At 40.6% G+C, this 27,868-nt stretch overlaps 1 pseudogene; it reads right to left on the bottom strand.

The window, feature by feature from the left end:
- LOC144255350 (synaptic vesicle glycoprotein 2B-like) overlaps positions 1–27,868 on the bottom strand; it is a 60,807-nt pseudogene that overhangs the window by 28,264 nt on the left and 4,675 nt on the right.

Below are 27,868 nucleotides of genomic sequence, written 5' to 3'. Positions count from 1 at the left end.
TAAAACTCAAACATTTTAGGGACATTTAGGAAAATCGTGCTAACGTTCCTAACATTAACATGCATTAAGATGAGTGTTATGAATACTATGAGGCAACATATAAAATGCTTATGAGCGCTGCTAACTATGTATATGTAAATATGCACATGTATGCTTACACCCACACAAATAGAGCTAGTTTTTGCTATTATCTCTTTTTTTTTAAACAACACTAACCAGGGAAAAACCTAGAAAGATACTATTACAATACAAAGAATAATTATGACAAAGTGACAGGACTATCAAGGGTTTTTTTATTTTGACAAATTTCAGTTATGTGCTTGTATAATAAAATTATTTTTAGTCATGAGCAAACCTCACAGAAGCAGTGTGACCCCCATGTTGGCTCAGGAACTGCACACTCACCGTGAACACCTTCTCTGGGGTCCCCTTGGCCCTCATGTTGGTGTCATGGACCTGCTTAAGAATCATCCAGGCTTCGTCATGTTTGCCCATCTGGTAAAACCAAGGAAAGAGACAAGAAAATCCATTGTTGAATATGCTTTCTGTTCATTATGTCTATGGAGGATAATAGAGGGTACTGAGGCCTGGGTCAGAGGGATGGGACACCAACTTTTTATACTAGGAATGACTTGGGAAAGACTAAGACAAGTTTCCATCCCCAGACCATCTTGGAAGGAGAATAAAGTTGTGCTTCAAGGTGCAGATGCCTGGTATTATTACTATCATCACCTACTAGGAATAATACTTGCAGTTTTTTATAACATTGACTAGACCAAGAGGTAAGAGCCATGTTCCTCACTGAGTAGATAAATCAAAGAAGCTACATGTTATGGGTTGCAGTCCTCAACCCAGTACCTCAGAATGTGGTAATTACATCTGCAGAAACCCTCTTTGCAAATGAAGCCACATTCTGAGCAAAATTGCCTGTAGACCACTAGAATCTGGAAGGATGCTCCCCTGCAGATCTCAGAGAGAGCCTGGCCCTACAGATACCTTGATTTGGCACCTTGTGCTTCCAGATCTGTGACATAAGTTTGTTATTTTAAGTCATTCCATTTGTGGCATTTTATTATAGCTGCCCCCCAAAAACAAATACATAAGAAAGGGTGAATTTCAAGATGACTCCCCGCTGCATCTGCCTGATCAACGGGAGGCAGGAGGAAATTCAGTGTGGAGGATCACTGTGCAGAAAGCTCCAGAAGCAGGCAGATAAAAGGACTTGTTCTGTGGAAGCCTCAGAGTCCTTCTGCCCCTTTGACAGCTCCTGCTCTATCTGACCACTGCAAGCACAAAGAATCCCCCCAAACTTGGAAGACTCCTACAGACGTCTCTCAGGACCAAAGGGCAGTTTTCCAGTGGGGAGGGGCCTGCATAGCTAAGAGTCCTGAAGGCCCTGGGAGCAGTGAAGAGGTTTCCCACGGAACTCACTGCAACAACATAGGAAAAACAGCACATGGCTTTAAAGAGCCTCCTCAACCAGGACCTCTATGGGGAGTGGGCACCACCAGGCAGCTCAGGAGCTGCCCCTACCACTGCCCAGCCTCAGATAGGGCTCCTGAGCTGCACTTCATGACCTCCTGGGCCCTGAAGTATCCATGGACCATAAACCCACAGCATGCCCCAATCACCAACAGGAGGGAAGCCACTGTCAGTTATGGGCTAACATTGGCCCACATGGGTAGGTTTGCAGCATGCACTGAGGTGAGGAGTGGAACCAGGGCTGAAAGAAGCAAGGATGTGGCTTTTGTGCCATGAGGAGGCACAGACTCACCTCTAGCAGAAACCTGGGGCTCTCTGGCATAAACTTCAGGGCCACCATGGACGCGGTGCAAGGCAGAGCGCACACAATGACAAATACCCTCCAGCTGTGGAAGTGGTAATTGGTCCCCATGCTGAACCCCCAGCCTGTAAAGAAGCAGAGGATTTCCGGCAGTCTTTCCACTGCAGAAGACTGAACTCAGAAGCACCAGCTCTCAACTTGAGGGTACCACAGTATGGCCTGGGCAGCTGGTTAACATGCCACCTCCCCAGCGGCACCCCCAAAGTTTATGAATCCTAATTCTGGGATAGAACCTGGGAATCCTCTGCATTTGGACAAATCCCTAGGTCTAGATGGCCTGACATTTACAAGCCTTAGATAAGAGTACAAGTAGAAACAAAACCCCATATTTCTATATGGGTGCTAAATTTCAAGTGAATGAATTTACATAAAAGATGTTCTATCCACCTGCTTTGACAAGATGGCCCGGCCCAGAATTACATCCACTTTTGCCAGAAGAACTTCTCTTTCTCCTCCAGCTCCTCTGCAGAACAGGGGCTCCGTGCCAACATGTAGGGACACACCACCATGATAAGAAGAACACTCTTGCCTTGATCCCTTGAATTTAGTAGGAAGTCTGGATCCTGATTGTTCATAGCATGATCTGAGCAGGAAGTCAAGGCCCAAGGAACCCCTCATTTTATCGGAAGACCAAAGAGGTCTTATTGTGGCCCAGGGCTTAAGGATGCCTCTCACCCAGGTCAAAAGGTAATGCCAGGGTTGGGGCTGTAGCTCAGTGGTAGAACACAGGTGAGGCACTGGGTTCGATCCTCAGCACCACATAAAAATAAATAAAATTATAATTGTGTCCATTCTACAAATATATATACATTATATATCTGTAATATTTGTATATATATATATATATATATATATATATATATATATATTATTTTTAAAAAGGCAATACCAGCTCCAGGTGATTTCAATGCAAAGAATTAGGGACCACACTTTTAAAAACACTGTATTATATGTAATATATATATATATATATATATATATATATATATACCTTTTATAATAAAGTGGACTGATTCACTCAAATAAAGTTCACCATCACTGAAAAGGAAAGCAACTATCATTCTACAAAGTATTGCTAAAATTCATATTCAGAAGTTACTTTCAAGCATTATTTTTTAATACCTCATGGGTAGCTAACTTTCCTCTTCTGAGGAGCCATAACACAATAGGAAGACCCTGGACTTTTACAATCATTTAGATCAGAGTTCAGATCCTGAATTTATCACACCAAATGATAACGATGGGTTTTCCCAACTGTAGAAGGCAGGTAATAGTACTTCCACAAATCTAAGAGCAGACCTCCTAACAACCCATGAAAAATTCAACTGCTGTTTTCAAAATAGCTGAATGACATTTAGTGCCAAAGATGTTGAATAAAATATACAAAATGGATGAACTTCAGCAAAGATCAGCAAAATAATTTTTTAAAAAAAGAAAATCCTGAGATTATAAAATAAAATGATCCCACTCAACGCATCTCCAAAGACAATTCAAACAGTATTTTTGTAAATCAAAACTACATAAATACATCCATTCCTAAATTTTAGAGGGTAATAATTATTTGGATATATAAGTTCTAGTTCTTTTACTTAAAACTATACTTTCTGACTTATTCCAGTGGGGGAAACTAACCTCTTGAATTTTCATTGGCTCCCCCTTGGGCTTCTACTTGTTTGCCACAGTTTGTTTACTCCTAAACAATATGGGCTGCCCCCCGGGGGTATTTCCTACTCTGCACAATTAAAGGACTAAGAAGAAAGAAACCAGGGAGCAAAATGTGGGGCTGTGGCCACTCAAGCACATTCCGACCCAGCAACAGAGAACATACCCCATCCAACACAATCAGATTTTGCACAGCTTGGTTGCTTTTCATCTCACAGGGCTTTGTTTATTTGTTTTAATTTTAATTAAAAAGCCCTTCCATTCTCCTGGGAGTAACACTAGAAAGAGGAAGATAAAAACCATAGCAATACTGACACATTCTCAGCTCATGTCCAAAAACTACTCTAGCATCATTAGAAGTAATGTTGATTAGAACTGCACGGTAGTCAAACTTAGATGGATAACTAGGAAAGGGAGCAGAAGCAGGTATGCTTATAAAGTATTATGCCTCAGAAATTGTTTTTCTTTATGATAATATGTGTAAATTATCCAAAATCCATTATCCCTCATGCCTCTGTGGTTTTTAGGGTGACTTCAGTAATCTGCATTTATTGCATTCATTAGGCACATCCTTGGGACCTTAAATTGAATAAAATTAAATGGTGAATTGCCTCCAAATATTTGGAACAATATTAATTTGGAGGCAGGGATTGTTCTGTTCACTGATCTTTTAGCTTGCCCTACTTTTCTGTCAGGATTTCACAAACATCTGGTGATGCTGGCTACAATGAGAATTAATCTTCCATAATATATCTATCTTTTTCTGGGCTATGCCCATGAGATCCCAGGAAAACATTCTGAGTTTCGTAATTTTCTCACTCAATGAGTCAGTCACTCAAATTTCTGGTGCCAAGACCTCCCATCATTCATTCTTGCAAAAGCAATTATGTGGGTTACACAAGCTGTACACAAACATCAGTCTCCTTTTTGTAGTCACCCTTGCATTTGTTAGAGGATTAATAACTTAAGCACATTGAGAAATATCATCACATGTCTGGTTCCCTGTGGACAAAAACATCTGGTCCTAGTAAAAGGAGGCTTAAAATAAATAATCTCTCTTGTTATATTGTAATTCTAGTCCATCATATTTCTAAAATAGGTTTTCACCAAGCTAATGGCTATTTGATTAAGCCTCTATTTTCAAATACAAGTGTCAAAGTCACAGATTTTATAAGTCATACAAACAGGGTTACATCCTGTCCACTTGAGGTAAAATATTTAACCACAAGCTCTGCCCTCAAAATAGCAGTGGTCAGCCAGCAACCATGCGGTCCCTCTACCATGGGCTCTCATTCAATCCAACATGATTGCTTTCAATGCTTTCTTAGAAATAAGGCACTTATTAATAAGTATAATTTCTAGTTTGTAGTGACTACCATGGATTATCGCCTGCCTTCACAACATCCACCCTGGCCTTCCTTTCCTACTACGGGACGTGACGTGAGACTGACCCCACCCCCAATTCCAGGGATGAGAAATTATATCTAAACCATTCAAGAGGTGCATTCTCTGTGGTATATTGATGGTTGAGGTGGGCACATGATCCAATTAAAGGGAAGTCAAAGACTTTCACTCATTGCTTGAAGACGAGGGCTGCTTCCTTTGTACAAGGACAGTATGCAAACACAAAGCCTGGAGTAGCTATTGCTTCCCCGAAGGAAGACAGCCAAGTACTGGAACCATATTGAAAATGTTCTCAACACTCCTTTGCATTCCAGGAATTGATGAAACTTCGCATTCTTCCATCATGTGATTCCATGATCCTATAATGATCCTACAGTCAGTTCTTTTCCCTTCTCTCCCTCTCTCTATTTTATAGGTGAAGGTACAAAGGCTGAAAAGATGGAGTGACTTGTCCCATATCACATAACACCACTATATTGATTTGAATTTCATTCAATTTTTCCCCTCCCTCTAAAGGCTTTTCAATCACTTCATTTAAAGGTGGTAATCATTTCTTAGTTTTAACACATTTGGAGCAGTTAACAGAGGAAGTGATGTTATGTCAAGAATTGTAACAAAAAATAAATAAAAAAGGCAATTTCTCACAAGGAAAATTAAACAATACATTTGAGTAAAGGGTAGAATGCAGAACCTGATATTAGGAGTATACAATTATGTGCCTAAAATTATAGAGAACTGCCTAGTGTCAGAATTAGCTAGAAATTCTTCAATCTTTATTTCACTATTCTTGTTCATATTTCTTCTCTGTTTCTGAGACAAAACTCAACAGGTTCTTAAATAGTAGATATAGCAAAGGCTACATGATGTTCTCACACCCTTTTCCCCCACATTCTGCACACACAGCTAGACTGTTTCCCACTGCCATTACAATAGCATGTGGTCATATCACAATTGTGGGGCCAGTAGAGTATGAGCAGAGACGTTGTGCTCTACTTCCTGGCCTAACTTTTAAAACACCAACATAAAAACATACAACTGCTCATATTCTCTTTCCAAACCAGAGACCTTGTGAGCCATGTGTTAAAGAAGGTGTCATCACATGATGGCAGAGCGTGAGCCCCAGAATTACTGATGGAGCAGAGCCACCAACAGGACCGAAAGAACAGTCAGACTTTACTTTTATTGTATTAAACCACTGGGATTTCAGGGCCTATCAGTTTATTGCAGTAACGCACCCAATATCACCTTAGACTAATACAGTAGGTATTGTTCGCTTTAAAGCTTTCTAAAAAGATATACAATCGAGCCTCCATTATCTCAGAACACCTAGCTGAGAGTATCAGGTATAAAACAAGAAGGTGAATGGGAGGTAAGTGTTGGTTATCTTCAGGGACAAGGTTAGCTAAGGGTCCTCAGGATTCTAAATCATGGCAAAGATGAGACTCATAATCCATGGTTTACCAAAAATGATTTTGAAGGATGCTGATGGCGTGACCAGTTATATTCATAATAAAATTCAAAACTGCTGCCTCCTCCCTAATTTACTGTTGAGAAAATCAATCGTAAATGTTAATGTTGGCAGATCTCTATTTACAGAATACAGTTTTTATAACTATCCAGGGTAATAAAATTGTCCCAGCTAAAACCATGACCTTGTCTCCAAGGGCTGCTTCACTGTGCAGCCAAACAAGAATGACAGCAGGTATCAGAGTGGAAAGTGTGCAAGTGTCCTGCACCTGAAGGAGGCTTGGCATCCTAACCCCCGCCCCACCTTCAGCCAGGGGCATGACCTTGGACAAGGGCTGCTCTTGGCTTTTGTTACATCTGTCATCTATAAAATGGGGTTACCAATGTCTAACCCTGGAGGGAGAAGGGCTGGCTGGAGGACATGAAGTGTGAAATCCTTTCAGATAAAAAGAAGGATAAAAAAGGGGGAGATAAAAAGGAACAGAGGTAAAGAGGGAGGACAGAGTATACTATGTGTAAAAGGTCATGGACGTTGAAATTAACAATATGTCTGTAGCATTAGTTCCTTAGGAAGATCAAAGTCACATATAGGAACCTTGTGTGAATACTGGGAATGAAGCTGAGAACAGGAAAGGTTGTTTGGGTGCAGGTACCATAGAAACAGGGCCCCCTGGGCATTTTTTAAGCCTATGACTCACCATAGTGTGGAATGATGCTCCAAGCCATGGCAGATGCGTAGATGCCCCCAGTCATCCAGAAGATGCCCAGCCAACTGAGATGTTCTCCACGCTTCTCTCGAGATAAGAATTCAGAAAAATAGGCAAAAACAATCGGCAGAGAGCCTCCAATGCTGCAGAAAGGAAAATGCCAGAAAGAGAGAATCAAGTTATATGCTGAAAATGGTCATAACAGGAACCAAGTCACCTCAGACCCCACCCTTAGGCCCTGTGGTGAAATAACCCAGGAATGTGACAGACCAGCCAGGCAGTTCCTCTCTACCTATGGGAAGCAATCTTTTGACTTTATACACTGACTTGACAATTGCTAGCCCTAACCCTTATTTTTTCCTAATGTTCAACCTTAATATGGTGTCTTGAAAGTCAATCACAAACAATCCAGAGCTTTCTGGAGGTAGCACACATAGCTAGAGAACCCAAGTGCCTAGACCCTTGGTCTCAGAGGGGCCAGCCCAAGGTCTCTGAGTCATACCCTATGCCTGAGATGAGTCGGCAGAAGAGGAAGGCTCCATATCCCTGCACAAAGGAGGAAAGGGAGGCGAAGGAGGCATTGATGGCCAGAGACATGCTGAGGACTCTCTTCCTTCCCAGCTTATCAGCCAGGCCCCCCAGAATGAAGGCCCCCGCCATCATTCCTAGGTAGACTATCAGTCCTGTAAGACAGAGAAAGAAAGGGAGAAGATGGAGAGAAAAGATAAGACATTAGAGACCATTTGATGTTTAGAAAATCCAATGCCCCTTTTTACCCATCCTAGAAATTCTATATCATAGACACAAAAAAAGAAATGTGACAAGATATTCATGGAAAATTAACAATTCTATACAAATATGACCTTTTACAAATGTTAGTCCAACAACAATAACCTCACCAGGTTTACATCTGTGTACACAAACCAACATAGATGAACTGAAGTTAAGACAGATGTTCCCCTCTTAAAGACGATTGTTTTAAATGCCTAATTCTCAAACAAAAGGCTGTAATTTTACTTTGAATCAAGAAAAAATGTTTGTACAAAAAAAAAAGTCCCCACCCTAGGGGTGATATCTAAGGAGAGAGAATTTTCAACGTAAAGAGTGGCAACGTCCGTAGGGGAAAGGTTGGGAAGGAAGGATATGGTACAAGTGTAAAAGAGCAATTGCCTACGGGGTCGACTATCATATTACAAATCCATAGAGACGCTTCTGGGAGCTATAATCAATGTTTAGTCTTCTTAAGGGAATGTAACATAATTTGAATATAATGTGAGGTGTGTCCACTTTAATTCTGCATGAGGGTATCCAGTGTTCTCAATTCCATTGATTGGAAGAGGTTGGACTTTTTGTTGTATTTTCTTGGCAAATTGATCATATAGCAATTAACCATAAATTTCTTCCATTGGTCTCTATATATTTTATGTCAATCCTATGCTATTTTGATTACTACAGTAATCAAACTATATTTGAAATCAGGTAGTGTTGATGCCATAAGATTTGGGGGTTTTTTGTCTTGTTTTGCAGTGGAACCCAGGGCTTTCTGCATGCTGAGCAAGAGCTCTACCACTGAGCTACACCCTCAGTCCTCAGCTTTGTTCTTTTAGCTCAACATTGCTTTGTCTATTTGGTGTCTTTTTAATTTAACAGCATTAATTCTTCTAATCCATAAACACAGGGTACTTTTCCATTTATATGCTTCTTCTTCAATATTTTGTATTTCAATATTTTGTAGTTCTCAATGTATAGATCTTTCATTTCCTTAAATTTATTCCCATTGAGGATATTATAAATGGCATTGTTTTCTTGGTTCCTTTTTCAGATAGTTCACTGTTAGTATTTAGAAATCATACTGATTTTTGCCTGTTAGTTTCCCATCCTGCAACTTTAATGAATTTGTTTATAAGTTCTGACAGTTTTGGGTGAAGTCAAGAGTTTCCTGTATGTAAGATCATGTCATTTGCAAACAATTTTACATCCTCCTTTTCATTTTGATAATTTTTATTTCTCTTTCTTGTCTAATTGCTCTGGCTTGAAATCCCAATACTGTGTTTGACAGAAGAGGTAAGAATGGGCATTCTCACCTTGATCTTGATCTTAGAAGAAAGATTTTCAACTTTTCACCATCGAGTGTGATATTAACCCTGGGTTTGTTATATACAGTCTTCGTTATTTTGAGGTACGTTCCTTCTATACCTGATTTTCAGAAAGATTTTAATCATGAAAAGATGTTTAATTTTGTGCTTTTTCTGCAGCTGTTGAGATGATCTTATGATTTTTATTTTTCATTCTGTTAATGTGGTATACAGTGTTTATTGACACACATTTGTTGAACCATCCTTGCATTTCAGGGATAAATCTCAATTGATCATGGTGTGTGATCCTTTTAATGTGGTGTTGAATTTGACTTGCTAGTATTTTGTTGAGAATTTTTGCATCTATGTTATCAGTAATATTGGCTTATAATTTTCTTTCCTTGTAGTGTATTTGTCTGGCTTTAGTATCAGAGTAATGCTGGCCTTGTAAAATGAATTTGGAAGTGTTTCATCCTCTTCAATTTTTTGAAAGAGTTTGAGAAGGATTGGCATTAATTTTTCCTCAAATATTGGGTAGAATTTGCCAATGGAGCCATCTGGTCCTGTGTTTTTCTTTGTTGAGATGTCTTTGAATACAGACTCAAACTTCTTACTCATGTTTGGTCTTTCAGGTTTTTTTTATTTCTTTATGATTCTGACTTGGCAGATTGTATATTTCTGGGAATTCATCCATCCCTTCTGAGTTATCCAATTTGTTTCTGTAAAATTGTTCACATTACTCTCATGATCTTTCATACTTTTTATAATGTCTCCTCTCTCATTTGTGATTTCATTTAAGTCTTCTCTCTTTTTCTTAGTTGAACTAAGTTTGTCAACAAATAACATTGTTTGTCTTTTCAAATAACCAACTCCATGCTTTAACTATTACACTTTATTGATCTTTATAGTACTAATGGTACTAACAGTACCAGATTTCTCAGCTCTATATTAATTCATTCTTTCTTTGCTCAACTTCAGGACTGCTTGCTAAGTGGCTTCCTTTCATCCAAGGAGATAAACAATTAAATGTATAATTATTATCACCAAGTGAGAAAAAGTGCTCCAATAAAGGTATGTGTCAATTGTTACTAAGACAGAGAAGGAACATAACTTAGATATATCACACTCATTGTGGGAAGGCTCCCAAGAGAGTCATTGAGTTATTCTTGAAGGAAAAACAAAACCTAAGTTTCCATTCAGTGATTGGGGGGGGGGGTGCACTCAGGGAAGTGGCAGATGGCAAGTGCAAAGACAGGAAGGCACAAGGAAAGCCTGATACGTTTGGGCAACTACTAGTATAGTGTAGTGTAAGCAAAGCATAGCTCATGTGGGAGAACCCAATGAGGGACTGAGGCTGAAGTGTAGAAAAGAGGCCATAACATAAAAATGATAAATGGCTCTGTATGTATGTGTCGGAGAGAGAGAGAGACAGAGAGAGAGAGAGAGACAGAGAGAGAGAGAGAGAGAGAGAGAGAGAGAGAGAAGAGAAAGAGGAGAAAAAACATGCCCATGTATGGATGTATGCCATGTGTGGGTACACAAATGGATGCTTGCATAAGTCCATAAATTGGAGGGAAAGAAAGGGAAAAATTAAAGGTGTAGTCCAGAGATTGGCTAAGAACCAATCTCTACCTGCTCTACCTTGGCCCCCAACTTGGAGAAAAACATTATAATCCAATAAAAATTCATTTTTATTTTACTCCAGTAAGGCAATCTTCAACACCTCTGTTTGACAAGTAAAAGCCACCCTTCTAGACCCTACTTTTAGATTCTGACTTTGCCTGCTGCTCCCCACAAGGATCTGCCAATAGGACATGAGACAGAGGCTCCAACCATGGAGGAGGAAGAAAGCAACTGTGCTTTCTTTTCCTAAAAAACTAAGACTTACCGAGATTACTTCTTCACCCTGGCAGCAGCAATGCCTTTCCAAGGCAGCAGCTGAATGCAATGAATAGAAGCCACAGTGTGCCCCACCCTCCTCTCCCACACCAGCACCAGCCATCTGGGGCCCCTCTTCTGCAATCTGAGCTGCCACTCCTTGGGGCACCTTCTCTGAGCTGCCAAATTACAATAATTCCAATCCCTTCTCTTGATTTCTGCAGCCCTAGTGGTGGTAGCTGCTCGATGCTTTCACTTTCTTAGTGATACTTTCTAAAAATATTTCACTTACCCCATTAATATTTTATTCCAAAGTCACTAGCATGAGTTCTGTCTCCTAACCATGCCATGGCTGATCCAGACACAGGGGCAGATGAACCAACATTAGAAATCAGATATGGAATCCAACCCCTCAGCTTTACCAGAAGAAGAGGTTGAGCCCCAGAAAGGACAGTGACTCGCCCAGAACCTTGACAGTGGACGAATATCTGCTGTCACTGATCCCTGGTCTCCTGGTTCTGAGCCTAGTGGTTTTGCTAGCAAACCTCCCTGTCCAAGGCACAGAGGCACCAGAGAGAACAAGGAGAGCTTCTCGAATGCTGTCTTTGGAGGCTGGGAAAGGAGGAATGGAAGAAAAATGAGTCTTTCCACCCGGGAAGGAAAATGTGAAATTAACGATGCCTCTGAAATGGCTGCGCTATTAAACTCATTTAAAATCTGTCTTCAGCTGAAGAAATTAAGGCAATAAATTTAGAAAATTAGAGTGCAATGGAGTTATCAAAAATTACATGAAGCAGATGAGGGGAAAGCAAGGAACTATCATCCTTCAATTCTGCTCAACAAGTTGAGTGGTATATTAGGGAGATGTCCCCAATACACTGAATTTTTAAGGAAATTAAAAACTATGATCGTAACTTTCAGAGCAGAGAGGATGAAATCAAAGGGAAAGGGTATAGAGAGATGGGAAAAGCTTTTTTTTCTTCTTCTTCTTCTATTTGGGATTGAACCTAGGGGCACTCTACCACAGAGCCATAACACCAACCCTAGCTTTTCTTTTAATATATTAGTATTGTTTTGGTTTTGCTTTGTGTTTGTTTTGCAGTACTAGAGATGGAGCCCAGGGGGACTCTACTACCACTAAGCTACATCCTCAGCCTTTTTTATTTTTGAGACAGGGTCTCACTAAATTGCCCAAGCTGTGATCCTCCTGCCTCAGGCTCCAGAATAGTTAGGATTACAGAGTTTTTTAAAAAATATTTTTATTTTAGTAGATGGACACAATCCCTTTATTTTACTTATTCATTTTTATGTGGTGCTGAGGATAGAACCTACTGCCTCACACGTGCTAAGCAAGTACTCTATCACTGAGCTCCAACTCCAGCCCTTGGGGAAAGTTGGTGTTTTTGTTTTTTTTTTTTTTTGGAGGGATTGGGGAAAGTTTTTAATTGGTGATAAAGCAACAAAGGAAATGGACTACCCCTCCTTGGAAGAGCGAGGAGCCTGTGCTGACGGGAACCATGAAAGGAAGAGCCCAGTTGTAAAACAGATGGTGTTTGGTGGGTTCTGGGCTCAAGGATCACCAGCTGCACCACCACAGGCAGCCCACTCCATTCCCCTGGCCATCGCTGCCCTTTGTAAGACTCAGGACCACAGTCTGCATCCTGCAGAGTAGTTAGGATTACATAGAGGAAGGGGTTGGAAGTACTGAGCAGGATGCCTGCCACCATGTACCTCCACAGTCAATAACAGCTGCTACTGTTATCAGTACTGTGGCTCAGAAAAGTGAAAATAAGATGGTAGCATGTTAAAGTCAAACCAGCCACATATTACAGGAATCTGAAGAAAGAGGATCCAGAAGAGCAGACGAAACTTATTTTTAGCAACATGCCCTTTAAATAGACTTCCCTTTCTCTCTACCTGGAGAAGGAGCCAGATTCCAATAAAAACCTTCCTTTGACTAAAATAGTTTTCAAATTTTCTCTAACAAAACTTTCAGGGAATTATCTTTCTAACTCTGTGTTTGTCAAATTCTCTGGTTAAATGTTATCTTCACTTAGAGGGGCAACTCTGATGTTCGAAACTGGGCCTCATCAAACATTTTCTGTAAAGGGCCAGAAAGTAAATATTTTACTCACAAATAATCGTTTTGTATACCTCTGATAGTCTCTGTCACCTTTTCTTCCTCCTTTTAAAGTTTACAACCCTTGTCAGGTGAGGTGGTGCATGCTTATTATCCCAGCAACTCAGGAGGCTGAAGGAGGAGGATTGCACCTTGGAGGTCAGACTCAGCAACTTAGACCGTGTTCTCAAAATTTTTTTTAAAAAAAAGGAGCAGGGGGTGGAATGTGACTCAGTGTTAAAGCACCCCTCAGTTCAATCCTCAGTAACAAAAATAAATAAAATATCTAACCCTTTATACTAAAACACACCCAAGAGGACTATTCTAGTGTTCCACAGCATTGAAGGGTGACTATATTTCACAGCAACATAGTTTGTTTCATAAAGAACTAGAAGAGAAGATGCCAAAGATTCTCAACACAGCAAAATGATCAATGATTAAGGAGATGAAAATGCTAGTTAGCCTGATTTCCATTATGTAGTGTGTATGTATGTCAAATTATCACAGTGTATCCTATAGATATGTACAATTATTGTGGATCGTTTTTAAAAATTTTTAAATTTGCAACCCTTTAAATATGTAAAACTAAAAGAAGATCACGGGTTTGTGGGTCATTGTTTGCTGAACCTTGTTCTAAACAAAATTCAGTCATCTCTGCTCCTCTTTTCATAATATATTGGTCCATCTCTTCATATCATATATCTCTATTTGCTAGTAAATATCTATTGGTTCAATGCTTATCAAGGTCTGTTGACTGTCAATTACTGGAGGTGGGGACAGAGTTAGTTCTAAGTTGAGTTCCTTATTGTGTCTTGCATTTAGCACATACAAAGCACATAGTAGGTGCTCCATTAACATTTGTTCAATAGAAAAATAAATTATATAAAAATTCATATTTACTATAGAAAAATCTGAAAATATACCTGAAACAAATAAAAGGTAAAACAAAAACTATCCATCACATCACCATTGAAGGACAGCTGTTGTTAGCGTGTTTGTTTGTTTTTGTTTGTTTGTTTGTTTGTGGTCCTGAGGATTGAACCCAGGGCCTTGTGCATGGAAGGCAAGCACTCTTCCAGCTGAGCTATATCCCCAGCCCTGAATGTTTGTTTGTTTGTTGTTGTTTTTAATGTTTTTTAGTTATAGATGAACACAATAATTTTATTTTGTTTATTTATTTTTATGTAGTGCTGATGATCTAACCCAGTGCCTCACATGTGCAAGGCAAGTGCTCTACCACTGAGTCACACCCCCAGGCCGAATGTTTTATTTTTGTATTTACATGTTTACATCAAACTGTATTGACTTGGTTGAGACCATTCTATATTGGAAGTTTCCTACTCTGTTTTTTCCACTTCATAAGTAACTCAGCAAAGGACATCTTTGTGCATAATATCCTCATCTGCAATTCTGGTTATTTGCTCAAAATAGAAACAGAATCATAAGGTGAAAAGGAATCAACAGCTTTGTGGTTCCTGAGATGCAATACCAGATTTTCTTCCAGAGAACTGACACGTATCATAAACCTATCACCAGCTCCAGATGATTTTATCCTCAGACAGACAAGATATTTCCTCTCTGCACCAGAGGCAGTGGGAGGAGGAGGCACACAATCAGATTGCACTGGCTTATAGTGATAATGTGAAAAAAGAGGCCCCTGCATGGATGATCATCTTTATTCAGCAATTAACCAAGGACAAAGAAGCCATTTCTAGTTTTCTTTGCTTGAATACATAGACATTAAATGCATTCATTATGCTGAGAGGATTCTGAGATCTCTTTTACTGCAACCACTCAAATATTTATTTGACTGTATACATTTTCTTTGCAGGGATAAAAATCAGCATCTCCCAACTAGACTATTCCATTCTACTTACAATTTCTAACAGAAAATTCCTGACAACTCCTTTCCATTTCTTTATTATTTAATAAAATATATCTTCTGGAAAGGTGATACTCTCCTGGATTAGGGTCTAGGATTCACAGGCTCACAAGTAGTAAATGTGATAAGGGAATCATGGGAATCCCCTAGGGAAGGCTCACTTGGATATCAGATCATGGAAGAACATCAGGATGTCTGTCTGCACATCCTATGAAATCAAATGCATTGGGAAATTTGGGCAAATTATTTATATGACATCTTGATGCTTGGAGACCTCCAATTGTGTAAACATTTTCTATGAGAGCTAAGTACTTCTTGGCACAAGAAAACGTTTGGCTTTACCTTGTTGTCCAGTAGAAAACAACCTGGAATCACCATGCTAGACTTTTCTAATTCCTTTATGTGTCCAACACATTCAACTGAATGAATTTCGGGGAGTAGGTTAACTTTCCCAGTCTATTGGAATTTTTTCCTAAATGTCACATAAAATATTCAGAAACAAATGTATAGAGGAGAAATGAAAGGACAAAGGAACTAGCATCTGGGAAGTCTCTGCCATGTGCTAGTTACTTTACTAGATGATATATACAGTAATTTCTGTTTGCCATTCCAACTTTATGAGGAATATTAATGTCTTCATTTAACAGATGAGGAAACTGAGGTTAGGAATTTTCCTTTCTGTCCACAGTTACTAGAATATTGACGTAAAGCTTCCAGTTTGGATGGAAGAATCCAAGTTGAGTGATTCGTCAATGCTGATTGTTCAGATCTTTGCATAGCTGGCCCGGGTTCAAGCCCAAGTTCAGAGAGCCTTTCCTAACCCTCCATCTTCAATAGCTTTTTCATCCAATGAAAGAAATCACAAAAACCAGGTAGAAGCTGTTACATATATTCCAAGTGAGTGATATTGACAACTTGGTCCAGGATAGTAGCAGTACAAGTGGTAAGATGTGGCTGGATAATGGACGCACGTTAAGGGTAACATCAAAAAGAAGAATGGTATTTAAAGTTGGGACTGAATGAGATCCCCAAAGGAGTGGGTGGCAACAGAGTAGAAATTCAAGGACCCAGCATCAAAATATTCCAGTGTTCAAAGGTCAGGGAAATGGGGGGAACTCAACGATGGCCAGCAACCAGTGAGACAGCAGGAAGCTAGGAGATAAGGGTAGCCTAGAAGTCCAGCAAAGAAAGTACATCATGAAGAAGGAAGTGGTCAATGGCTACAGTGGCTGTGAACAGGTCAGGAGAGCCGAGGACTAAGGTCTGACCACCGGATTGAGTAAGTGAGGGCTACAAGTTGTCTAGACAAGAGCATGTTTCTACATTGATAGGGACCAAATCCTCCTCAAAGTGGGTTCAAGTGCAGATGGGAACTAAGGAATTAGATTCAGTGAGTTCTGCTAAAAAGGGAATAGGAAAGGTATGTGTGGGGTCAGGATCGCATTGTGTGCAGGTGGGAATGGTTCCACGCAGAGAGAAAATCTGATGTCCCAGGGAGGTGAGAGAGAATGAGACCTAGTGTGCAAATGGACAGGATACCTCCGCCTGGGCCACAGGGACAGATGGAAGCACAGAGGCAATCAGGGAGGTAGGTGTGGAGGTAGGATGTGCTTTTCTGGTTGTTTCTATTGTTCTTAATGAAAGAGAAACTGAGGTCACCATCCTGAGTGAGAGGATGGGGATGGGATGCTGGAAAATGGAAAAGAGTAGATAATGCACAAAATAGTTATTGAGGAGAATGGGAGAGGGAATGGTCCAGGGAAGAGAAGGATGCTGGCTGGTAGCACAAAGGGCCCCCTTTGTGGATGACCTTAGTGAATGAATTTATTGAAGCCAGTCAGCACAGTGTGTTTCTCACCAGCCACCACGTAGAGGGTACAGGGACAGATTGATGAAAACTTAGATGCAATTAGGTTTGGAGAGTACAGCAAAGTCAGAAAGGCACAAGGAAATTGATGGCATACACAAAGAGTGGTTATGATAATGGGCCTTGAAATTAAGTTCAGTGAGGACAAGAGGGTAATTAGAGACAGTTTGATTAAAAGCTATAGGGCCAGGACTGGTGGCTCACACTTGTAATTCCAGATACTCAGGAGGCTGAGGAAGGAAGATCACAAGTTTGAGGACAGCCTGGACAACTTAGTGAGAACCTGTCTCAAATTTTTTTTAATTGTTTTACACAGAGGGCTGGAGGTGTAGCTCAGTAGTAGAGCACTTGCCGAGCATGTACAAAGCCCTGGGTTCCATCTCAGCACTGCAAAGAAAAAAAAATGTCCATTGGAGAAGACTTGAAGGAATTTAGAGAACAAGATATTGGGAAATAGCTATTGAAATCACCAAGAATTATAACAGAAATACTGTTGGAATGTGACAGTGAATTTGGAACTAAAATTCTTAAGATAAGAGAGAGCATGAGTCAGGTGGCCGGCAGATGATCACTACAAGAATGCATAGGAAGTGATACACTTTGATGACAAAAGACTCAGATGTGGGGTTTTTAGTGACGAGAGAGAAAATTGTCCAGAAAGGTCAATGAATATCAAGGAAGACAACAGTGCTAAGGTGTGGGGTGTGAGGTATGACAGAGAAAACAGCCCCCTCTAAGACTTCACAGCTTAGCTATGTCCTCAGAGGAGAAAATGTTTCAGTTACAACAACAGGGTAAATGGTGAGGTAGGACAGACTAGGGACCCTGCCTCCATCAGCAGAGCTGACATAAGGTTAAGGATCTCCCTGTCACCTTGCCCCATTGCTTTTATCACAGGGGCTATAGTTTCCCAAAGTGGAAGATACTGTTTTTCGGAAAGATTGTCCAAACATCCCAAGGAGTATACACAAACCCCCAAGTTTGACCTATAATCTAGGAAGGAGAATCCCCTATCTCATATATTTTACTTGCATCTCATACATTTAATGTAACATCTGGGGAATAAGCATTCGGTGCATGTGCAATAGGCATTATGGGCAAAGCACTGTAATCTGTCAATCACACCCCATTTAACACAATCCACTCTAACAAAAAGCCTGCCAAAGGCAAATAAAGGACTCAGAAGCACATATAATCCCAGACCCACTGTGAACCTGCAAGCAAATGTCTTTGTTCTGTCCCCATTGTGTTCTTATAGAGTATCTTTCTCCAATAAACTCTCTTAACTGTTCTCTTTGTCTTGGTGAATTCTCACCACCCATACAGAGCTGTCACCCAGGTCCCATGACCAACAGCATTGGGAGAAAAGCCTGACATAAAAGTTTGGGGATTGAAGGTTATAGAGTGTTCTACAGGAATAAGTCTGGGTGATAAGTGATGTCTTGGGAGACAAGGGCCTCTCAGGGTGACTGACATTTACAGGGACAAAATGAATAATGAAACTAATCTTGATTTCCATGGCAAGGCTGGTAGTGTAGTGAAGGAAAAAATGCTTGGGATCCTATCAAGAATGCATTGAGCTCTGGAATTCTCTTCAGTCCTGCCAGTGGAAGAGTAGAGGTCCAGGGGAGTCAGCTTGTTTATGATCTGTTTCTCCATTGAAATGTCAGTTTCATGAGAAGAGGGACTTGTGTGTCTTGGTCATCAAGGAACAAGTGAACAAAGAGTTGACTCCTTAAACAATTATTGAATAAAGTGAATAAATTAAAAATATGCAACTATAGGGCTGGGGTTATGGCTCAGTGGCAGAGCGCTTGCCTAGCATGTGTGAAGCACCAGGTTCAATCCTCAGCACCACATAACAAATAAAATAAAGGCATTCTGTCCATCTACGACTGTAAAAAAAAAATTAAGAATAATATACAACTATAAATTCATTTGTATTGGATTCTTATGTTGTTCCAGAGATTCTGATGAATATTTCATGTGCATTATCTTATTTGATCTTCATAATATTTTAAGGAGGTAGATACTAATAATATCTTCATTTTATAGATTAAGAAATAGCTGGGTGGTGGCACAGGCCTGTAATCTGAGTGACTTGGGAGACTGAGGCAGGAGGATGACAGTCTGAGGCCAGCCTCAGCAATTTAGCAATATCCCAAGCAAATTAGTGAGACTCCTTCTCAAAATAAAAAATAAAAAAGGGCCTGGGAATGTGGCTCAGTAGTTAAATGCCCATGGTTTCAATATCTGGTGGGCTGGGAGGGGGGGGGGAAGAAAGAAAGAAAAGAAAGAAGGAAGGAAGGAAAGAAGGATGGAAGGAAAGAAAGAAGAGTTCAGCTTCAGAGACCTTAAGTGACTTGTCCAAGATGGTTAGTGATGTAGCCAAGCTGTGAAATCAAGTTCATCTCTGAAAACTTGTGTATGTGGTACATTCCATTACTCACATCCCCAGCAGCCTTTTTCTCTCTTCTTTCTTGGTAGGGGAACTTTTTTTTTTAGGTATTAAAATATTTTTTAGAGACATTTCCACCATACACACTCAAACCTTGGGGATGAGTCGTAGTTCATTTACGATGGTCATCTTCAACTAATGTTTCTTTTTAAAATTAATTTATTTATATAAATGACAGCAGAATGCATTTTGATTCATTGTACACAATTGCAGCATGACTTTACATTTCTATGGTGTACACGATGTAGCATCTCACCATATGTGCAGCCATACATGTACCTAGGATAAAGATATCCATCTCATTCCACCATCTTTCCTGTCCCCATGCACCCTCCCTACCCTCCTTCCCCCTTGCCCAGTCAAAGTTCCTCCATTTTTCCCATGCTCTCCCTCCCTGTTATGAATCAGAATCCACTTATCCAAGAAAACATTCAGCCTTTGGTTTTTTGGGACTGGCTTATTTTGCTTAGCATGGTATTCTCTAACTCCATCCATTCACCTGCAAATGCCATAATTTTATGCTCTTTTAATGCTCAGTAACATTCCATTCTGTGTATATATAACACAGTTTCTTTATGCATCCATCTGTTGAAGGGCATCTAGGTTGCTTCAACAGCTTAGCTATCGTGAACTGAGCTGCTATGAACATTGATGTGGATGGGTCACTATAGTATGCTGAGTGATTAATCCAAGGAAGGCAATCGTCATCCTTTCATCACTGTGATGAAAATACCTGACAAGAACAACTTAGAAGAGAAAAAGATTGGCTTTGGTTCATCGTTTGGATTCAGTCCATAGTCAGCCAGCTGCATGGCTCTGGGCCTGAGATGAGGCAGAACCTTATGGCAGAAGGGCGTGGCAGAGGAGAGCTACTCAGCTCATGGCAGCCAGGAAGCAGAAAGAAAGAAGATGAACCCTTTCAGGGCATGCCACCAATGACCTACTTCCTCCAACCAGGTTCCACCTCCCAGGACTTCATTCAGCCATCAACCCATTAATGAGATCTGAGTGCTCATGATCTAATCACCTCCCAAAAAAACCCACCTCTAAACACATAAGACTTTGAGGGACATTCTAGATGCAAACCATAACATAGGGGAACCTTGTTTTTTATTCAGGTTTTAAAATGTATTCAGAGGAATCGCCTCCATACAGGCTCAAGGCTGGGAGATGAGTCGTGGGTAATTTAAGACGGTCATCTTCAACAAGTCTCAGGCCAGTGATTAATCCATGGAGGCAGTCATCTCTGTGAAGGCATCATCCAGAGGCTTCTGGGAAATATTTCCATGCCTCAAGAGGGGCATTATGGGGGAAGCACTTTCTCGCCATCATCTCTCTTCTTCCCTACTTAGAAAGCTGTTATGGAAGGATGTAAAGCTAAGGGCTAGGGTGGCAATCTTATGACTTAAAGAAAAAGGCAAAGAGAATCACAGTGATGCCAACCTGGGGGCCTGACATCAATGGGCCATTGAACCAACTCTGGAACCACACCTACTTGAACGTTCTTGTTCAGTCAATAATAAAGATCTTTAGGATCTCTAGTCATGGTTACCAACAGCCAAATGCAACTGAGGCATACAACCCTTTAGAAAAAAGAAATCATCCAGATAAAAGATCATCTGATTGATTTACATAGTCACTCCTTAATAGCGAAAGGCAAGATGACTTAGTAGAGAGGAAAGACCTCTGTGGCAACAGACAGGAGTCCCAGGTCCTGGCCTCTGAATAAGTGAACTTGACCAAGATACTTCATCTCTAGGACTCAGTTTCCCCATGAATTAGAAATGAAGAACATGCCAGATCTCGATCCCTTTCACATCTAATATCAGGTGGTTTCATAATATTGTAAACCCATGCTGTCTGCTTTATAATCTGTTGTCTCATCTTTCAAGGATAAGTTCCCTTTCTCAGACCCACTGAGCGATAAGGCATGGAGGCCAAAGAAAGAATGAGAGAGACTTCTTTGAGCTACTTTCTTCTGCACATCCCCAGAGAGATTAATGTGTGCTCTGAGTCAGCAAAAGCTCCAGCTGTGAAACACAACACCCTCACTCTGCACTTTTGAGCAGCCCAGGGCAGCCCACAGGGAGAGAAGCGTGTTCACACTCAGTCTGTTCAGTGGACCCCATGGGGCACGCCAAAGGCTACTCTCCTTTCCCTCTTCCCCTGCTAACATCTGACTTTCAACCTTCCTTCTCTGGAAACTAAATCAGTACTTTGCAAAGTGAAAATCAGCTCACCTGGGCTAGTGCCGCTTAAGATTTATTTTAGAGAGAGAGATTTCACACCCACTGACCCACAAAGGACCATTTTGGCTGTGCAATCATGAGATTCACTGAGGACATGCATATTCACTGTCTGATGTGGTTGCTGGAGAAGGGGATTGGAGGAGTCATTTGTGCTTCTGCGTTTCTGATCTATACCTGGTGACAGATGGTGCCTTGGGACACCTTTCATGACCTGACTCAGGATGATGGCAGTGTTTCTGTACAGCTCTCTGGACAGCCTATTCTGGGTAGAAAGTTTATGCCTTAGGGATCATTGCAGACCCTTGAAGTTCCCCTGGGAATTGTGATCTAGCTGTCTGGGACATCCTCTTGTCTAGAGAGATGAGCTGTTCAGCACTCTGCTAGAGACCCAGCCCTGATTCATACTTGTAACTTATGGGAGTGATGTATTTTGCATGAAAGGTTGCCGAAGGTTATATATGTCATGGGCACCTGCAAAAATCTTCCATGGATGGTACAGCAAGGTACAGGGGAAGCAAGAGTACAAAGTCAAATATAACAGTTTCAAATCCCAGCTCTGGCACTGACTAGTTTTGACAAGTTATTTTAACCTCTTAGTGCCTACATTTCCTCATCTGTAAAATGGTGAAAATAATGTTTACCTTGCAGGTTGTAATAAGAAATAGAAATGCCCTATATAAAATACCTAGTACAGAATGCATGCAAGGAAAGAGCTTATCAAATTATAACTCTTGGTGGTGGTGGTATAATTATTATAATTTTCTTTTAAAGTAGAAGAAAGGTAATAGAGGTTGAACCAGGCATTTGGAAATTACTGACTCTTTACCACCAGTTCCTTTTGCTTTCTAGGAAGAACTCTGTACATAATAAAATAAATCTTCCAACCTCATTAGTATAAAGTAACCCATAGTGAAGATGAATAGCAATGAGTGGATCACAGGTCCAGAAAACTTCGTTAGGAACTGGAGTCCACCATGCATTGCTTAAGATCTCAAAGCAGCACTTCCCTTACTGTGGGAACTGGGATTAGCATTCTGCCCATCTCACAGGGTCATTCAAAGATCAAATGAGAGTGTCCAGGGAAACTTGAAAAATCTATCAAGCACCGTACAAGGTTTTCAGGTGCAACTCCATTTCACTATGCTGGACAAGACTTATGTACACACAAAAACCATCACTGCAAACACAAAAAGGAAGCCCCGTGGGGTAAGTGCCTACACCTTATACAGCACAAAAAGAAAAAGTCCTGGCATCTGTGCAGTTCCCGCTGACACAGAGTTTCTGTGTAAAACTACCTGGCTCTCTATCCTGGCTGCACAATAAAATCACTATATGCCTATAACTCACCTACAGAGACTCTGACTTAATTTTTCCAGAGCCAGATCTGTAATTTTAACAGCTTCTCAGATGACTGTAATGGAAAGTCAGGGCTGAGAATACTCTTCTAGAGCAGCAGTTCACAAATGAAAGTGATCTTGCCCCCCAGGGGACATTGGCAATGTCTAACATTTTTGGTTGTCACAACTGGGAGCAGGTTGCTATGGGCATCTATCTGGTGCGTAGAAACCAGGGATGCTGCTAAGTAGCTTACAATGCACAAGACAACCCCATCCAAGAACAAAGAATTAACCATCCCAAAGCATCAGAAGACTGATTTAAAAAATAATTTTAAAAAAGACAGTAGCTAATTGTAATACACAGAAATGACTCAGCAATATTTCTGTTCCCATCTGTTCTCCCCACCTCAAGAGGTGGACTGTACTTCCCCTGTCCATGAAATCAAACAATCTTTATAACTGTACAAAGGAAATAATGCTTCTCAGCCTCTGAGGTGAGGTCACAAAAGGCAATGTGGCTTTGGTTTGCCTTTTTCTCTTGGGGTAGGCACCTTGGAAGCCCTGAGCTGACAAGTGGAAAACCCAGCTACAATGGGCTACCATCTTGGAAAGATCACACATAGAGAAGCCCACAAGGAGCGCCAGTGTCTGTCTTCCCAGGGAGGGCCCAGAGTGTGAGCCTTACTAAGGAGTGTGAGCCTTACTAAGGAGTCCAGCATCCCGCTTCCAGGTGCCCAAGGTGACGGGGAACTAGAGCAGAGGCCTTGTGTCACCCAGACTGCAGACTTATGAGCAAAGCGAATGGTGTGGAGGTTTTGGTTCTCCAGGGAGTCTGTTTGTTTAATATGCAACAATAGGTAATCAAAACAAAATCTGTTGTGATTCTATAGAAGATCCACGTCTGAACCCCCTTGGTTAGGCCACCAAAATTAAATGCTTGCATAAACTCACTTAGAGAGTGAGATACTTACATATTTCCAGCCCCCACACAACCCTGCAACCTCTATCTCCATTCTCAGTAAATACAGTTTACTTAAGGTTCTTCCATCCATGCCTGCTGTGTTTTCCATGGTCTGAAGGTCATGTTTTAAAGCATATGGTTTACTCTTAGTGAATGGAAACAAATATAAACATAATAAAGGGAATCAATCTAAATAAATAATATCTTATTCCATAAATAGAAAATCGATAATTACCAAACATCTTTTACTTACAAGGTCTTCCAGGAGTATGCATCAAACTGCAAAGAATATAATTTATAAACTCCTTAAAGTCTTTGAAGTCCCATCCCTAGTACATCCTTGCCCTACATAAAGTTAATACAAGGGAGAAACTAAAGCATCGGATTGGATTGCAGTTGGATCAAAAGAGCAGGATGAGTATTGACTGAGAAACAACCATGTGCAGACCCTAGGCTGGACAGTTAGTCTGGGTGACTTCATTGACTCTCCCAAAATCCTAAGAACTAAGAACCATCCTAGCATCCTCCACTGTCATTGCACCCTGTTCTTCTCTCCCCACATCCTCCCTCTTTAGACACTTCCCTTTACTCCCAGCAAAACTAAAATACACACACTTTAAGCTTCAAATATTTTTATTCACTCTTGGTCAAAATTTAAGTAACAACTGAGAAATTATAAATTTGAACAAGAAATTAATCACTGGAAATTGTCAACACAAGCACTTTTGAGACTGAGGCAGGGGTCAAAAAGCACAAAAGCAAAATTGCTCTAGACAAAAGGGAAAAGCATCCCACTCTAAACCAAATCCATACTTAATCTACATCTATATCAGCAAAGTGGGTTGCTGATAGGATCTCCTATTGAGCTTTTTTTTTTTTTCATTTCATGATAGCTCTTAATCATGAAGCTACCATGCTTGTCTTTTGATTGTTGGTTAGCTGGTAGGTTGTTTAGAATTTGTTTTTATTCATTTTATGTTAGTTGTAGAAAAATGAATTTACTCAGCAACCTTGTCTGAACATGAGTTCTCCAATTTTGTAAGAAACACAACTTATATAAATCTAAAAATATAAATTTCTTGGGGTGGGTACTGGAGGTATGAGGATTAAAATCAGCCTCATGCATGCTGGGCAAGTGTAGTACCACTGAGCCACATCCCCAGCCCTAATCCTTATACTGCAAACTGAACCCAGGGGTCCTCTACTCCTAAGCTACACCCCCAGCACTTTATTTTTTTAATTTTGAGACAGAATGTCCCTAGATTACAGAGTCTGGCCTTGAACTTACAATCTTGCTGCCTCAGCCTTCTGAGTAGCTGGGATTACAGGTGTGTGTCACCATGCATGGCTTAAAAACATAAATTTCTCTAAGAGAAATTTGCATAAATTGTACAAGAAAATAATGGTACTTAAATTCAAACTAAGTTTTAAGCCCTATATTAAAACCTCAGTTTTCAAAACATTCAGTTTGCTTCTCAGATAACCTTCTATCAGGTCTCCCATCTCTAGTCTCTGTTCCCAGTGATCCATTCTTCATTGACATAGGGATTCTGCCAGCACTGTCTATCTATTCAGCTTACACATTACAGAACTGATGAAATACTGTAGGTCCCCAGACCCACTGGCCTAGGATGAAATGACCAAACCAAACTTCCATCAATCATCTGACCTCCATAAGCCCGTATTCAACCTCACAGAACACAGTGAAATTTGGGGTGTCCTGAAATGAGAGTCAGTTCAGAACCAATATCCAGTAGTTCCCAAAAGTTCCCTTTATTTCCTTTCCCCAATGCATAGCTACCCTGGTAAAAGTTTGCAGGTCCCTTTGGAGAGCTTGGGAGAAAGATTAGCAGTATTAATCTGTGGTAGTGTACTGGGGCTCTTTATCAAGCAAACCCAGCATCCCCTTCATTCAAGGAGTTCTGGGTCTATAAACTGGCTCCAATCTGCGGAATGGTTTTAGATTTTTGTTCACTTAGCCTAGAATGTGTTTGCTTACACAGATCAAGTAAGAATTGAGTAGGTGTTAGCTTTTTGTCATTGTGACCAAGATATCTGACAAGAACAGCTGAGAGAAGGAAAAGTTATTTGGGGCTCATGGTTTCAGAGGTCTCAGTCCTTAGGCTGCCAATTCTATTGCTCTGGGCCCACGGTAAGGCAAAACACCACGGCAGAAGTACACAGTGGAGAAAAGCTGACAAGAGGCAGAGAGAGAGAGAAGGGGAAGGAGGAAGGGACCAGGGACTGATATAGTCTAAGGCCACAGCCTCGGTGACCTTCTTCCTTCAGAAATGCCAACCTGTCTACATTCAAATTATTAACCCATCAACTACATTCATCTACCAATGAGGTTACAGCTCTCATAATTTAATTTTTTCAATACTGAATTGTTCCTTTGGGGTTTATATTTTGCCCCTAATCAGGGAAGCTTTCTCTCTGCTTCCTGGGGCCATGTTCTGATCTGCTTTCCTCCACCAAGCCCTTCCACTGTAATGTTCTGCCTCACTCAGGCCTAGAGCCAAGGAGTCACTGTTTATGGACTAAGACCTCTGAAACTGTGAGACCCAAATGAATTTCCTTTTCTCTATGGTGTTCCTGTCAGGTCTTTTGGTCACAGCAATGCATCATATACATGGCCAACCAGATCACTGCCTCTTATAAGTGTTTGATTAGGAGTATTCAATGACAATATTTTACATAATCTCTACTGCACATCCCACCAGAGATTATCAGTGTTCTCATTACCACTAGAAATAGAATCAACAGTATTTCCAATCTATTCAAATTACCATGCCTGTAATCTCAACTATTCAGGAAGCTAAGGCAGGAGGATTGCAAGTTTGAGGCCTGCTGGGGCAACTTACTGAGACTTGATCTCAAAATAAATTTTTAAAAAATAGATAAATAGGCCTTTTCATTCGACCTCAGTGGTAGAATGCTTGCCTAGCATGTACAAGACCCTGGGTTGGATCCCCAACCGTGGAAAAAAAAAAAAAGAGAAAAAAATCTAATAAGATTAAAGAAAAAATTCCAGAAACCCCAGAACCAATTCAGAAACCTGAACCTTAAGATTCTGTTCCTCTGGAATCACTCCCAGGACCAACATCACTGGGGGGAGAGTGGACATCACAGTTCCTGCCACGTCACTCCCTTCCACGAAGACATTCAGTGTCTCCCTATTGCCTGTGGCACCAAGTCCACACTCCTTCAGGTGGCAATCAGTAAGGCAGCCCTGAGCTTTCATTCTATTCTAAAGCATCCTATGATCTATAAATAAAAATTACAGATATAAACACATAAAGGAATATATGAAAATTCCCAGTTGTCGGTCTCCTTATCATGAGTAGCTGTTTATTAGGTGCATATGTCATGTCAGGGTTTGTGACATAGAATGGCCCCTTCTTTCAGGAACTGACTCACTGAATTCAGGACTAAGGACAAAGTAGCTCATCCATCAAATGCTCTCCCCAGAGGCTCAGCTAGCATTTGCATATAAAACAATTAAAAGATCATTTTCATGACAGCAGAATAATATATCCATCTCTGAGATGTTATGAAAATTCAACTCATAATTTATGCTAATGGATTCACCCTATCTGACATTGCTCTCTGTCCTCCTTATAGCTGGCACAGACCCCAAGCCCCAGGGGGTCCCCTATTAGGCTCTAAATTACTGTCTGAACCATAAGACTCCCTGAGTCTTGGAAAGCCACTACAGATGGTAAGAAAAACTAACAGCCAACAAAATACACCTCAAGGGACTAAACCCTTCCAAGAAATCAAAATTTTTCAAGCAAACACAGAACACATGCCTAACAGTGGGGCTCTCTTTTGATCAGCATAAAGGTGGAAAATATCCCATAGTTAAGAAGTACTTTTGCAATTCTGAAAAAAACTTTGGTGTCAATTTATCAAATGTAATCAGAGAAAGATGCTGTTGGTTTGTCTTAAATGTCACT

This window comes from Urocitellus parryii, chromosome 6, assembly GCF_045843805.1.
Source record: "Urocitellus parryii isolate mUroPar1 chromosome 6, mUroPar1.hap1, whole genome shotgun sequence".
In the NCBI taxonomy this organism is placed as follows: Eukaryota; Metazoa; Chordata; class Mammalia; order Rodentia; family Sciuridae; genus Urocitellus; species Urocitellus parryii.
The sequence above is the reverse complement of the archived record's forward strand: the minus strand, read 5'-3'. Positions and strand labels throughout refer to the sequence as shown.